We start from the raw sequence: 16,329 nt of genomic DNA on the forward strand, positions 1-16,329 counted from the left end.
CCGATATAAAGTCTGAGCTCCATATGCTTGTTAGTCCCAGATTTATAGAATATGGGACTGTAACTTTGTGGAAGTAATATAACTGTGTATGGATAAAGTTGTTATCTTATAGTAATAGAGTGTCTATAAGATTTCCGTTGATTACCTCTATCATGTATTACGATTTAACTGGCTCGTGTCTTGTGATCACTGAGTGGGGACAAGTGCTTGAAGTTGATTTGAGGTTCGATCAGCTCGCTTATAAATTTCCTTCCTTTTGTGTTCAATTCAACCACGGTGCAATCTATACCGAGACTATAGTTTCTCCCTGATGTTTATTTCAGTCTAATTTACTTTTTCATTCTAGGGAACTCTAATTTGTGTTTTATGTACTTTAATTTTAATGGCGTTCATGTTTACTTAAAGTAATTTATATGTATACTACTACCACCACCACCACCACTACTATTTGCGTTTGGTTACAAACTTCATTTTGGTATTGTGATGGTATTACATTCAATTCAAGGTGCATCATGTAGGCAGCAATATTATTTGTTACATGTAATAGTTATATTTTTGACGTAGTTGTAACAATTGAAAAAATTAATATCATATTCCACTAAAAGATTGGTTTCGTCTAAAGTTTTAGTTTGGAAAAAAAACATCAAATTACTATATAAGATAACAATGAACAACTATAAACCAAAAATAACCATAAAAAGTAACACTTCTATACTAGCACATATGTAGTATTAATATTAATTTATTATTATAAAATGAAATCAAAGTAATTAGCAAATAAATAATATGAAGTTGGGACACGTGAGAAATTGCGACGGTATTGTTAAATTAGGAAATTAACAATTAATATTGTCTATTAATTCTGAAAATGTAAAAGACATAATTAAACTTTATACATAATGGTATTTTGGGAAAAGGTTGGAAAATAGGTATGAAATGAGTTCTCAATTCTAAATGAAGTAAATGTAAGTGGTCAAATGGTTATAACAAGTCATGCAACCATAATCCAAATATTATTAAAGTATATATGGAATATCGTAAATACATTTATGAATGTCCAAATATAAAAGGTTTCAAATTTCGTTATGGAATATTATATTGTATGGACAGCAATAAAAAAACTTTTATTAGAATTCAATAAAGGTTTTTATTTATATCTTACATTCTTATGTGTCTAAGTATGTTTCATTGTTAAACATGCAAGAAATCTTCACATTTAGTGTTTTACTCATTTTAAATTCCTTACTACTTTTTAATATCAAAGTATTACACCTTTGTTTTAAAGGTTTAATTGATCATGGATATGCATTCCATTGTTGACTCTTTTTCATCAATCACACAATACGGAGTTTGGTATACCGTGGCTTTTGTTTGGGTCGATTTCATTTTGCTTATAATCCATGAAAATAAATTGTTGGTTGTTTTTCTTGACCAAGCCGTAAGATCATTTTTCATCTACGCTCAAGCAATAAAACTCAATTTTGGACGCTAATATATTTTTATTTTTTAAAGACATCATACAGTCGCATTCGTACAGGCAACTTTAATGCACTTTTATAGTGACATGAATTTAGTGGGCAACATGTTCGTACTATATCATTTCCAAATAGAGAGTTTTGAATACATAGAGTGGCCAAAACATGAAAACCATCTTCTGCTTGACGGTGATTTCAAGATTGTATTTAGCAAACACACTAAACTTATTAAATTTACAAGTAATGTCCCACGAGGGTTTTGTTTGTACCCATTAGCGCCTTCCATAAAAACTCTTACGCACGACATGGGATACGAAAAAATATTTACATGTACGTATAATCACAATCCTTACATATAGAAGTAAAATATACTTCTATCATATGCTACTTTTACTATATACATATTATAAAGAATTCATATATTGGTTGTAGCTGTTGTTGGAAAAATTATCATGGTTCGCGATCGTATGATACATATCGTTTTAGTGTGTTTCTAAAAGATGTAACGTAAGTCCTTAATTGTATAATAATTATAATTTTTGTTGATTTATATTTACAAATTTTGAGGTTTCTAATCTTGTCATATGTGGCAGCGGTCACATAATACAAATATATTTAGACGACACAATGCATATCAATATTGTAAAAACTTTTCGAGCAACGTTAAGTAAATCTATTGTGTCGTATCTCGGGTTAAGTTGGTTCGTCTGCGAGATAGTAAGTTATACATTTATTGTTTTTTTTTTAATTATTTACACTAATTGTGTCATGATTATTTGTAAACTTATACATTTCATGTTTAATTACTTATAGCGAATATTTTAACGTCAACAAATTTAACTACGATCGATTATGAACCAGACGTGGCCGAGGCACATGAAATTATGATGTCGAGTTGTTTTTGTAGCCCTTGTTCGTGTTGAACAACAATTGTCCTCTTATCTTAGTTCCCATTTTGTTTTAAGACCTTGCTATCCTTGTGTTTAATTTGTCTACTTTTCTTATTTTACTTCACAATTTAGTTTAACAAACCTTTGCAACTATGTTTTGGTTTTCCTTATCTGTGTATTTATTTTAAAGCTTTGGTTATTTTGGTTACTTTTTATCAGTAAAGAACGATAGTGGTTACAATTAATAAATTACTATTATATTTCATTCAATTGGTTATTCAAATACTCAAACAAACCATCTATAGCACAATCTTAGATTATCATAACCTGACTCGCAAGTTGTCTCCGAAAATTAAAATACCTCGGCTGAGCTGATAAAAAGGCACGTAGGCCCTAACAAGTAATGAAATATATAAGCTAATTTTTCAAACGACGATTAACATTATTTTTTTATTTAGTTTCTACATTTATTTTAGGCCTAGTGGCTTAAATGGACTATGGATAAAAAAGGTTTTGGACTTGATCGAGATATTACGAAGATCTTGACACATGTTCTTTCTGCAAACCCTTATGTCAAGACATTTCGAAGTCTTGCTGAACTTGGACCTCTTGACAACTATAAAGTTACTTTCAATGCGTCAGTGGAACTTGACCAAAGGGTGTACAACCGACCAACAACATCTGAGGTTTAAATAACATTACATTATTTTAGTTATTTAAAAGAAACTTATAAATACTTTTCTTTTTTACTTATTCATAATGCAACGTTATATAATTTGTCGTATTTGGGTTGAAGGAAATGACAATATCACTTCATACAAAAGAAGCATTGTTGTGTACGGAAGGTCTGAATATAGTCAAAATATTCAGCCGTACTTTGGTTGCTATGATCTGTTATGTTATCCTCTATTTTTCCCAATTGGGGATTCTGGTTGGCATCCTAACATACCACGTCAAGGAGTATTAATAAGTGAAGTCCACAATGATCTTGATATCATCGACGAACCACAAAAGGTACCAATAATCTAACTACTTTTTCTTAGTGAAGATCATAAATAGTACAGTAAAGTGTTGCAATTAATTATTATCTTTTTTAATCTATTCAGATTCTAACACAAAAGGTCGTAGAACAACCGTAGCTATGCGAGAGTACTACTGTTACAAGTTCCAAATTCGGTCTGCTGAGAATGTGCTTCTATTTGGTGGTAGATTGCTACAACAATTTGGTGTAGACGTCTATATAAAACTTGAGACGTCACGTTTACATTTTTTTCAACAAATACAGGATTAGATAAGAGTAGATTTGTACCAAGGTATCGTGGATTGCGTCCATGCTGGTGAGGTTCATCCAAACAGATTCAGGCACGGATCGTTTTGCCTGCAAGTTTCATCGGAGGGCCTCGTGACATGCGACGCCGGTTTCTAGATGCTATGACTTTAGTTCAAGATAACGGCAAGCCTGATCTATTTATTACGATGACTTGTAATCCTCAATGGTCTGAGATAAGTGATAACTTAAAACCTGGTCAAATCGCACAAGATCGTCCAGAGCTTGTTTCAAGAGTATTTCGTGCTAAACTAGAGGATCTTAAGGAACAACTTTTAAAGAAACATCTCCTTGGAGAAGTTAAGGCATATGTTTATGTTATCGAGTTTCAAAAGCGTGGTTTACCACATGCACATATCCTTCTTATCAAGTACCCACAATACAAAATAAATAATCCCGACCATTATGATAAGGTTGTGTGTACTGATATTTCCCGATGTGCGAAGGCATCTTAAATTGCATGAGCTTGTTGTCATGCGCATGATGCATGGTCCTTGTGGAAATTTACGACCAAAAAGCCCTTGTATGCAAGGAGATCCTGAATCATGTCATTTCGTTATCCTAGACAATTTAATGATCTGACAACACAATGAGAAGATGCATATCCATTATATCGAAGAAGAGAACGGAATTAGGGTGGACATACGAGAAAGTGATCTTGATAATAAGTGGGTTTTCCCGTATAACCCAATGATTTTGATGATGTTCAATTGCCACATGAATGTCGAGGCTTGCTTGTAGGTTCCCTGACGGATCGCACGAGATATCTCGGTCTACTCAGGTGTGGAATCCCTGCGTAGATCATTACGAGTATAGAACACGAATCACACGAACACACGAAACGAACACACGTTATATATTATAACTCAAACACGTGATGTAATATCACCGTTACAGACTCTCGTCCTCACGTTACAATGAACTCGAACCACTGACACGAACTTAAACAACGATTACCAACCAAGCCGTAACCTAGGACTATAAATACACAACAACTTCGCCTGGCATGTTCAGGCGAAGTTGTCCATAACTTCGCTTGACTAACAAGTTCGCCTGTTAAGCGAACTTGTCAGTAACTTCGCTTAAACATACAAAACATAATTAAACATTACAGACTCGATTACAGACACTAGACTATGAACTACTGACATTATGCACCAACATTGCTCAAGTATAAAATCCGTGAAGTATGTATTCATATATGTTTACAAAGGACATGACAAACAGGTCATTAAAATTGATCCGGACGAGCAAGGGGTTGTTATTAATGAGATAAAGAGATTTCAAGATGCATGCTATGTATCACCCCCCGAAGGCTATGTGACGTATTTTTCTTTCCCCCTTTCTCAAATGTCTCCTACTGTATTGAAGGTGCAACTTCATCTCCCTAATCAGCTGATGGTCTATGATATTATGTCTGAAATTGTTGATAGGGAAAGAGATAAGAAAACCATGTTGACTGCATTTTTTGAGACAAACAGAGTGGATGAAACGGCATGGCAGTATTTGTATAAAGATTTTCCAAAGCACTTCACATGGAATGGAGGCTCACGTCATTTGAATCGTCGTAAACAAATGCCACAAAGAGGTCGTATTGTTTCGGCTAATCTAACTGAAGGAGAAAGGTACTACTTATGTCTACCTTTCTCAAATATCAAAGGTCCTACTTTTTTTTGAAGATCTTCGCACACGTAGTGGGCAAAGTACCCGAAATTTTGAAGAGAGGCCCTTGAGATAGGCTTAATTGAGAACGATGATAGTTTTTCGCGATGTCTCACGAAAGCCTCTCTATTTCAGTTTCCAAAGGCTCTTAAAGGGTTATTCGCCACAATATTGGTTTTTTTTTTGTAAACCTGGAGATGTTCGTAAGTTAAGGAATGATTACTTTGACTCAATGCCTGAAGATATAGGTTACATTGCCAAAATATCCATCGAGTTCAAGATATGGTTGTTACTGAGAACAGGGGATATCTACAATCTATGGGTGAAAATATAAAAAAAATCGATCTCCTAAAATTACGTATGATGTTAACTTGCTATATGCATTGCATCGTGAGGTACAAGAGGAGTACATGATAGTTGTGGAACCTGAACACTTATCTACTATAGATTAACTTAATTGTGACCAACAAATTATGTATGATGAGATCATGATGCATGTGGACAATGATCGTCCGGGTTGTTCTTTATAGATGGTCCACGTGAAACGGGTAAAACATTTATGTACAAAACCTTGCTTGCTCAAGTTCATTCACGTAGTCTTAGTGCTCTTGCAACAGCTTAATCAGGTGCCACAACTAATAATATGCCTGGAGGGAGAACGACTCACTCCAGGTTCAAGATTCCTATTAATCTCAATAATAATTCGATGTGCAAAATCAAAGATCAAAGTGGGACTCAGCCAAACTAATAATAAGGGATGAAGCATCGATGACAAAACTCTAGGCGATAGAGGCAGTCGATCGCACATTGAAAGACATCATTGACATTAGACTCGTATTTGGTGGAAAGATAATGGTTATGGGAGGTGATTTCAGATAGGTGTTTCCTGTTATTAAACGCGACACTCGAGCGCATATTGTAGACTCAATTATTCGAATGTCGCCTTTATGGTCTGTTACTAAAAAGATGATGTTGACCATAAATATGAGAGCGTTAAATGATTCATGGTTTTCAGATTTTCTTTTAAGAGTTGGTAACGGAACTGAAGAAGAGATCGAAGGCAACTTTATCTGAATCCCCGATGACATGACTATTCCTTTCACTAGAAAAGAAAATTCTATAAAGGAGTTGTTCTATTCGATCTTTCCATCAATCGAAAACAGTTTATGTACTTCGGATAATATAGCATCTACAGAAATATTATCCACAAGAAATGAGAGTGTTGACGAGATTAATGATCAATGATCGACAATTTTCAAGGTGAGGTATTACAGTTTTGACACAGTTGAGGATGACAACCGTTATAGATTGCAAAACGTACTAATTTGGAACGGGTATTTGTAGAACCGTTACAAGTAATGAATATATTGTGAAGAGGTTAATTGTTTTAAAATAAAGATTAAAATTAGTTGTTAGAGGTTTTGTCTATAAAACAATGTCAGTTTCTTTCTTATTTTTATGTTGTTAAGATAATTGTTCAAATAAAACTTTGCTCGTAAAACATACTAGATTGTTGTTTATCTGGCCCATATAAAATGAAATAGAACCTCACAAGCTACAACCAATGATTAAAAGACCATAGCTCATGCTAATGTCTACACGACCAGTGGATTTCATGAACTTTGAATCAATTTTTTTGACAAAAACTGTTGTAAAATGATATGTCCTTACATTGTGATTTTGTTTAGTCTTCCAGTTTGTTTAAACAAATTGTGTTAGGATCATTTTGTTTGATACAAATTAGTACTTTAATTTGATTATATCTTATTATGGATTTATGAATATCATGTGGTCATAATTTTTTCCTTTTTTCTTAGTAAAATTGTAAGCAAGCTAAATTATCAATAGTAGCTATTGCATTGCCTCAAGCATATAACGTATAGGTGAACAAAAAAAGCAAATTAAACACCACAAAAGATTGGATTGTTTATAGTTATTCATACATGCTAACTTTCAGTTAATAAAAAAATTTGAAAATGCCATAAAAAGAAACATCTTTAATCATCTTCTCATTGCTTAATCTTTTTCACCATCTTCTGGATGTCATATCCTTAGATGAATCTCCACTCATAGCAATTGTGATACTTTGTTTATTACCAGTCGACATGATCTCTTCAGAAACATGAAGAATACCATTAACATCCATGTTAAAGCAAGCCTTAAGCATTTCTACACCTTTAGGGGCAGCTGGAATGCCATGAAGAGTAAACGTGTCAAGAAAAATATTGTCTTTGACGTATTTTCCCTCACCTTGATATACATCACATACCACATTTACTTGGTTGTCATAGAGAGTTCCTTGACGGTGGGTATGGGTGTGTTCCCGGGGATCACAACACTAATTTCTTGATCTAAACCAACCATGACGCCAAGAGGAAGAGGGGTCACATCTAATAGCACCAAATCCTGCACCCTTTTGTTCCCATAGCCGCCTAAGTTTGCAGCCAACAGGGCAGCACCGTAAGCCACAGCTTCATCCGCATGAATGCTCTTGCAAAGTGGTTTCCCATCAAAAAATTCTGTCAGCATTTGTTGCACCTTGGGAATTCTTGTCGACCCACCAACAATAACCAATTCATGAACATCAAGCTTATGCATTTTTCCGTCTCTTAAACAGTTCTCAACATGCTTAATGCACATATTGAAGAAACCATCATTAAGTTCCTCGAATTTTGCCCTACTGAATTTTGTTGTGAAATCAATTCCCTCAAACAAGCAATCAATTTCAATTGGAGTTTGTGTTGTTGAAGACAAATCCCTCTTCGCTTTCTCACAAGAAACTTTCAACCTCATCATTGCCCTTGCATTCTTGCTGATGTCCTTCTTCTCTCTCTTTTTAAAGATATCAACACAATGATTCACCATCAACTGGTCAAAATTCTCTCCACCCAAGTGAGTGTCACCGCCCACAGCTTTAACTGTAATGGTGCCGGCCTTGCTGATCTTGAGAAGAGACACATCAAAGGTTCCTCTACCCAAATCAAATATCAACACATTCTTCTCATTAGCACTGTTAATGTTGGCACTCTTATCTAGACCATAGGCGATTGCTGCTGATGTTGGCTCATTGATCAAGCGCAACACATTAAGTCCCGCCAACAACCCGGCATCCATGGTCGCCTTGCGTTGCTTGTCACTAAAATAAGCAGGAACGGTTATGACTGCATCAGTAACCGTTGTTCCAAGGAATGCTTCGGCAGCTTCTTTCAAGTTTTTTAGAATCATTGAAGATATTTCTTCTGGAGAAAATTTCTTTTCTTCCGACTCATGTTCAAATACAATTATTGGCTTCTCCCCGGACCCTTCAATTACCTTAAAAGGTCTAGTTTCAATGTCTTTCTTCGCAACGCCATCATTGAATCCGGTTCCCATTAAGCGTTTAACATTTGAACATTATTATTTAAATAAGAATGAAAATATATATTAATAGGTCATCAAAAACACTTTTGAGATTTGACAACAAACGAACTTACCAAAAACAGTGTTTTTAGGGTTCCTGGTGCTTTGATTTTTTGCAGCCTCGCCTACTAGAAGTTGCGCTTCATCCCAAGCAACGCATGAAGGAGTAATTCTGTTACCTTGTAGATTAGGAATGATCTCAACACGGTTGTGCTCATCAAACCAGGCTGCCACACATGAATATGTTTTTCCAAGATCAATACCGATTGCAGTTCTCCTGGTCATCTTCATACACACGTACAAGAATATGTTATATGGCCATCTTAATATAAATCAACTAGAATGAATAATTGTTCCATGTATATATATACATCTCGATTTGGGCATAGGAATTCCCAACAGTTAAACACAGCTACTAAAATAATAAGTTTTCAAGTGTTACCTTAAGTATTTGCAGACGAACAACTGGATCAACACGAAGGTTTATTGTAGGGTTTATTAAACAAAATTCGAAGCAAAACGATGATGAAATAGTGAGGGGATTTTAAATACCTGTGATTCCGGGGGTTTGTTGCTGTTGCAAAAGGAAACTATATCAAGAATGCTTTTGGAATTATAACACGAAAGAGATTTACTCGGTTGAGTATTCCCAGCCCAAAATTTATATACATTGATTAATATTCCTTTTATTTACTTTTAATAAAATTTGATAAAGTTTAACCGTCTGTTTGGTATAGGTAATGGAATGAACGTGAGAATGGACAAGTTAATGTAAATACAAACCCTATGTATGTGTAAGAAAGCGTTATAAACATCTAACACATACAAACCCCACATGGACTTGGTAGCAAAAACATTGGATGATGATGACGAAATGCAAGTTATAGAAGAAGTCCAAAGTAAAGTTGAAAAATGCAACAAAGCACGATTCGAAGGACATAAGACTAAGGTCACTTGGACAAACCCGAAGACAATGAAGTAGCTTTAGCTAAATCATGATGCAATTGCTCAGAAGACAAAGTAGTCGGAAATAAGCAAAAGAAAGAAAGCTTTTGGAATAAGGTCGTTAAACATTGAACTTCATTTATGGGCGGCGCTCGAAATATTCTTCAACATCGTTCAAAATGTAAGGCAATGAGGCCTAAAATGACCTAGTTGAATGGATTTTGGTGCCAAGCGGTAAATTTTTATATAATTCAATATATATTTTTTGTGGTACTATATTTTAGATGTATTTTATCTACATGTACTATTAAAACAATATAGTTTACGGACAAATGACCTCTTCTTATTGGTATAACTCTATTGCTTCCAATATATAACAACCACTTCTTTAATTTTCTTTCAAATTGAATAATTCAATTAATTAGGAACACGTCTACTGAGACTATTAACACATTTTTATTGGTTCAATTGACTATTTCTCAAAAATATCATTCATCCATAGAATTTCTATCTATTATAATAAATAAAAAATAAAAAATAAAAAAATTCCAATGTTGAAACTGATATACACTCTCTTCACCCGTTTCAACTAGAAGAACAATTTCAAAATTAATTTACACAAAACCTTAACTACTCCTCTCTATTTCGTTTGATACACTCCATCATCTTTCACCATTCAATCATCACATAGTTTCTACAATAAATACTACATCTATTCATTCTTATTGTGTTTTGATGGGATGTGAAGTCTCACACATATTTTAGGTATTATCATATCTAAGCAATACACGATTTATTCTATTGTTGGATAATCAATATCTTCATCGATTTAAGTTTAATTTACAGTAGGTTTTAAATGATTTAGAGTTCTAAAATGGAGAAGTTGGATATTGCTACAAGTTTGATTTAGTGCTCTAAAATGGACTGTGGGTATTTAATGATTTAGGGTTTGGGGTTTAATCGACTAATTGTGATTGGCTTCTTCCGGATGAAATTACTACAAGTTAGATACTTTTTCCCATAAAATGAATATTTTTAATCTATATAGTGAAATTGCAACTTGGAATCTAATATTAATGGAATGACTGAATTTGATTTATTTTAATATATATAAATTGGATTCTTTTCGAAAATCATAAGGCTTCAACCCTTCATACCACTTGGGTTTTTTTTTTTTCAGTATAACAGAAGCTGCAACTTGAGTTGGTTTATATTTGAAGGTATATTGAATTTTTTTTTGCTAACAATGTAACTTGCAAGTTCACATCGCAGATTCAAGTTCACATCATCGAAGATACATTATATGCATCGTGGGTGTTAATTTATCTAATGTCTCTATCTCTCATAATATCTTCATCAAGTTTGAAACATATCATTTTTATTACCTAATACATGTGTATTAGTAAAAGCCAATTTTGCATATCACGGTAACTGGTGCAAGTAGTTAAATGGAAGCGACAAAGATTTCACTAGGTACAGTGCATATTTTTTTAAGATAAGGTTTCGAAATCAAGTTATAAGTCCATAAGTTTCTATTTAGTTTTGGTGGATTATATCGGAATGACAAGCTACATTACATCAAATGGGTATAAGGGTTAGTTCAGGATGTGCGATGGGTTAAAAAGAGTTCAGGTCAACTGATTCTAGGGTTCGGTGGTGGTTTTGTTTTTTCCCATTATAAAAAAATTGAATTTGATCGGCGTTTGAATACGTTTGTTTAAATGGATTGTTTTTTTTCGTGTTTCTTTATGTTTCTTAGTTACTTGGTTTGATGGTGAAACGTTTGTTATTTTCTCTCTTGATATTATTTTTAAAATTAAATTCTATTATTATTGTTTGACCTTTTCCCCTTTAATAATATATATTTATTGTAAGGGCAACACCAAGGGATTTGCAAATAGCCAGGAAGGATTGTCTAAGTGAACAAAATGAACATAACCATGTGAGTATTTTTTGCTCACTTTAGGCTAACAATAATAAAACCTATAGAGAATTATTAATCAGAATGTATGTATTTATTTGATTTTATATATCTAAAATATTGTATCATATTTTACAGGAGTCATATGAGTTTCTCAAAAGATCATTTAATTGAGTTTCTCAGAAGACATTATAGGCAGTCATTGGTTTAATTAAAACTATTGCAGCCAGTCATCTTTGGCAGATACCGTTTTGACATGCTTTTGTTATATTTGTCTTTTTTTCTTTTTTGTTTGTTTTTCGTTTGTGTGTACTTCAAATTAATTAACTATTTAATATAATTTGTTTTAGTTTAATTTGATTTATTGCTTCAAATTTTGAAATGAGTTTCCTTATTTTTCTTATTTAAAATATATTATGTTGACTTAATAATTAAAATTTTGAAAATTAAGTTATCATATTATTATATGGGTAACAAGGTAACTTATTATGATCATAAATATTAGATACTTAACTTAGTACACTCACATTTTATAAGCGTTTTAATTTTAGTTGTTGTTTCTTAATTTTGTGTTAAGTTTCCTAATTTTTCTTAATCACAATTTATAATCTAGGAAATTTGAAAGTAGTTATCATTACTTATAACATTTGCAACCCAATTTTGACCTTTAGTATGTTTCTTGATGTAAAATTTGTCCCTTTTTACTAAAGAACATTCTCCAACTTCAAACAAATTTTTAACACTTTTAACCAAAATTTATTCTCTTTTAAGAATCTTGGTTGGAACAAATTCTGTGTTGGTGTTTGGCACATTTTTCTTAAACAATTTGAATTTTTCCTTGTGAACAAGATAATATTGAAAACGGTTGTTTTTCAACAAATGTCCTATCTCATTGCAATTGAAACATCTTCTTCGGTCAACTACAAATTCAGTCGGTGAAGATTGTTTTTCAACTTGATCATGTTGTTGTTTTTGCTTGAAAAGTTCTTCATTATTTTGTTTTCCAAAAACATCCTTTTTAGAGTCAATTGTACCAGCTTTAACAAACAATATTTATTTAAACGGTTTGACTTATGTCTTGTTATAAAAGCTTGTTTTTGCAAACCTCTTGTTCTCAGTTTTAATCTCAGGCACAGACTAATTCAACACTTGTTCAGCAACTTTAACACAAACTACACTTTCACACTATGAACTATTCACAGATTTTCAAATACATCTATTGAATCATGCAAAACTGCTTTAGAATCATTCTTTGAAGAATTAATCTCCAAGTTCGATGCCTTGAGAAAACCTTTCTGTTCTTTTGAAATATATGAATTTCAAATCAGGGGCGGAACTAAATGATACCCTAAACAAGTTTTTTCTTGATCCCAATTATTCTTTAAAGAAATTATGTGATAAAAGCATATGATGAGGATGAATCACTCTTAAGCTTTTGACCAACTCTTTTAGTTTCAATCTTTACAGATTGTAACTCTTGTTTAAGAGTGGTATTTTCATCAATGTGACTGTTAATAGCAATCTGTTTATCATCTATAGTATGTTTCATCATGAGAATGGTAACCCATTTTTATCCAAATATCAAAATTTTAATTTTCAAAGATAATGTACGGTGTCAAAATTTCATATTAGATGGAATAGGATGACTAGATAAAATCTAATTTGAACTAAAGCTCTGAATGTGTTATAGGATTTATAAAATTAAAAATAGATACTGAGTGACTTCCAACACGTGTTTGTAATAGTATAAATTTTATAAATTATTAATCTTGTTTATAAACACAAGAACATAGAATAAAGTAAACTTTTTAATGATCTTTAAACAATTTTGATCAATTTCTTTACAACTATATTTTTTAAACTTAGTGTGCTTGTTTTACCATTTATTATAAAAATACATCGTGATAAACAATCTAAGATAGAAAGTCTGCTCATGAGATTTTCGATCTTTCAATACTCAGTTTTCTACTTTTGTCAATTATGCCATTATTTGACCCGTTCTAAAATTTACCGTTTTTAATCAAAAAGTCATTCATAAGGTAAAATGATCAGTTTGTTTCACATTTTCAGTTTTCATGTTTAAGTTGAGCTCTTTGTTTAGCTCTAAAGAGTTTTCATGATATACTTTAATTATGTTTTTATGTGGCCCATTTCAACTGATACTTATTTTGGTCCAAACCCGTTCTTACCCAAATAAATTGATCTTTTTTTTAAATGGCCTATTGTGACCCGAACTAGATGACATTTTCTTAAAGTTGGCCCGATCTGACCCAACTCTCTCCTGACCCAAACCAAATTTCCCGTTAAAAAAAGGTGGTCCGTTTTGAACCGAAGGGGTCTTGACCGAACACGTACTGACCTGTAACCAAATTGACAATTTTTTAAAATGGCCTGTTGTGACCAGAACTAAACTGAGTTATGTTAAAATGGTTTATGAAGCTCCAATTTAGCAATTAAAATTAGCGCTCTTAATCATTTTTGTTATAAACTATCTTATAAATAGTTAATAAAAGATTCTATTATGTCCGTTTGGTGAGTTCAATTGGATAATAACATTTTTTCTTCATTTAAAACTTTATACGGGAAGTGTAGCAACTGATCAAGTTGTCATTGTTTGTTTCGCAATGGATAAATTAGATTCATGAAACGATTTTGTCTTGGCGGCTAGTCATTTTGTAATTATTACTATTTAGTAGTTAATTTAGCTCATATTTTATGACAAAGAAATGGTCCTTATTGGTTGACTTTTGGATTTTTTTTATTTTTGGAGATATGAATTTTCGATTTGGCCTGCTTTTTCTCACTTGAGGCCCAATTAGTCTTTTGGATGAAAGTTGAACCCTGTTAATGAGTTTAGATACTCAATCGAATATGCATGCGCGGTATCATGTGAGTTGATGTTTACGGTCAAATATGCATAATTATAACCTGAAACTCATTGTGATTTTATGAGGAATTAAGATGTTGAGATAAGATCATACTTACCTTTCTTCCCTTGTGCTTCGAAAGGTTCTAATTTTTTTGTCTTGTGTTGTGTTTATGCAGGATGTATGATTTTGGCAGAAATGGAACCATGAGCTTTGAAGGTACGTGGTATGCCTCATATCTTGAATGTTTAATGCAACTTTATATTAAACTTAGTGAACATTCCGCATTCATGTTACTTCCTCTATTCTTGAATTAGTATTTGAATAATGTTGGTGATTGTAGTGTTCTCAGCATGTTATATTTTATGATGCAAATCCTAGCTATTTATCATTAGAAGTGATTTCAAAAATTTGTAACGGTATAATATTTATATAAAGATTCAAACATTCAAGGTACATGTATGAGACTTATGACATAGACCCTACTAATTTTATGCAATATATAAATAGAGGATTAAAAAAACTAACAGGAAACGAATACCACGTTTTAAACTGTCGTCGTCGCCGCATCGCGCGGGTAACTACCATTGTGTTTGTGTGTGTGTGTGTGTGTATATATATAGAGAGAGAGAGGAGGGATACTTTAAGAACCTCTTGAGTTGTAAGAATTTTATGAACCAAATATGGACCACATATTTGTTAGGTATTTAATGATTTGTGGTTGTTAATTAAACCACAATAGAAAATTTAAGAATGAGAAAGAAACAATAATATTGAATGGTAAAAGTGTATTTAAGTAAAAGTGCAAAAAAAAAGACAAAACATCAATCATATTCTTTTTAATTCGATTTTATTTCAATATTTATTATTTCTAACCAAATCAATTTTTTTTAACTGACTGTTTAAAACTAAATAAGATTTTTTAATAATATACATGTGACAATTTTCATCTAAAAATGAAATTTCAATAAAATTTGAAGTTTTTCTATAACAAACTAATTTTATAGAAAATGGATTCTAAATATAAACCAACAAGATATATGTGTAATAGCATCTTGCTCAAACTACCGCCTTTTTCAATATTTAGATTAATTAAATCTATAAAATCATCAATTTATTTTTTTTATAGAGAATTACATAGACAAACACATAATTTACCCAAATTACACAAATAAACCAAATATACAAATTAAAAAACTATACAAATTACATAAATAACCACAAGTATACAGGCTACAGAATACACAAATTGGCATAAGTTACAGAAATTACATCTACACCAATAACATAAATGACCCAAAATTACATTAATTACATATCTTACCAATTACATATATTACACAGGGTACATAAATTACATGACAAAAAATATGCATATTACATAAATTACACATGTTACATAAAATATCACTGATTTTTTAAGTTTAATGCTATTTATGTGTAACTAAAAACCATAATTTAAATATATTTGACAATATAAAATTCTAAAAATAAATAGGAAAAAGGCGTGAGGACTATGTTAAATACATTTTATTAACCGAATCTTTATATATTTTTTTAATCATGCGAGTACAAGAGTTTGCTCAACATTATTATGAAACTGAAATTTTCAATTTAACCATGTTAAGTTTGCTTAACTTTCTTATTTGATTTTAGCATAATTAATGAACTACTCAACCGTTAATAGAGCTAATAAACCAAAAACCCAAAACAATGATCAACAACCTTAACCAATCATCATTAGCTATAATTGACCAACAATGAGATTATTTGATCAAAAGCTAACTAATTCTTCATAAACTATCCCAACTAACAATAAATGCTATATTTGTCTATCATTGGC

General features: G+C 32.1%; 1 pseudogene; it reads right to left on the bottom strand.

Moving 5' to 3' along the window:
- Positions 1–7,304: 7,304 nt before the first annotated feature.
- Positions 7,305–9,120, bottom strand: LOC143533772 (heat shock cognate 70 kDa protein pseudogene; annotated as a pseudogene).
- Positions 9,121–16,329: the final 7,209 nt, after the last annotated feature.

Source organism: Bidens hawaiensis, unplaced genomic scaffold, assembly GCF_021521415.1.
Source record: "Bidens hawaiensis isolate Kalapana, Puna unplaced genomic scaffold, B.hawaiensis_p1.1 tig00009904_1, whole genome shotgun sequence".
Lineage (NCBI taxonomy): Eukaryota > Viridiplantae > Streptophyta > Magnoliopsida > Asterales > Asteraceae > Bidens > Bidens hawaiensis.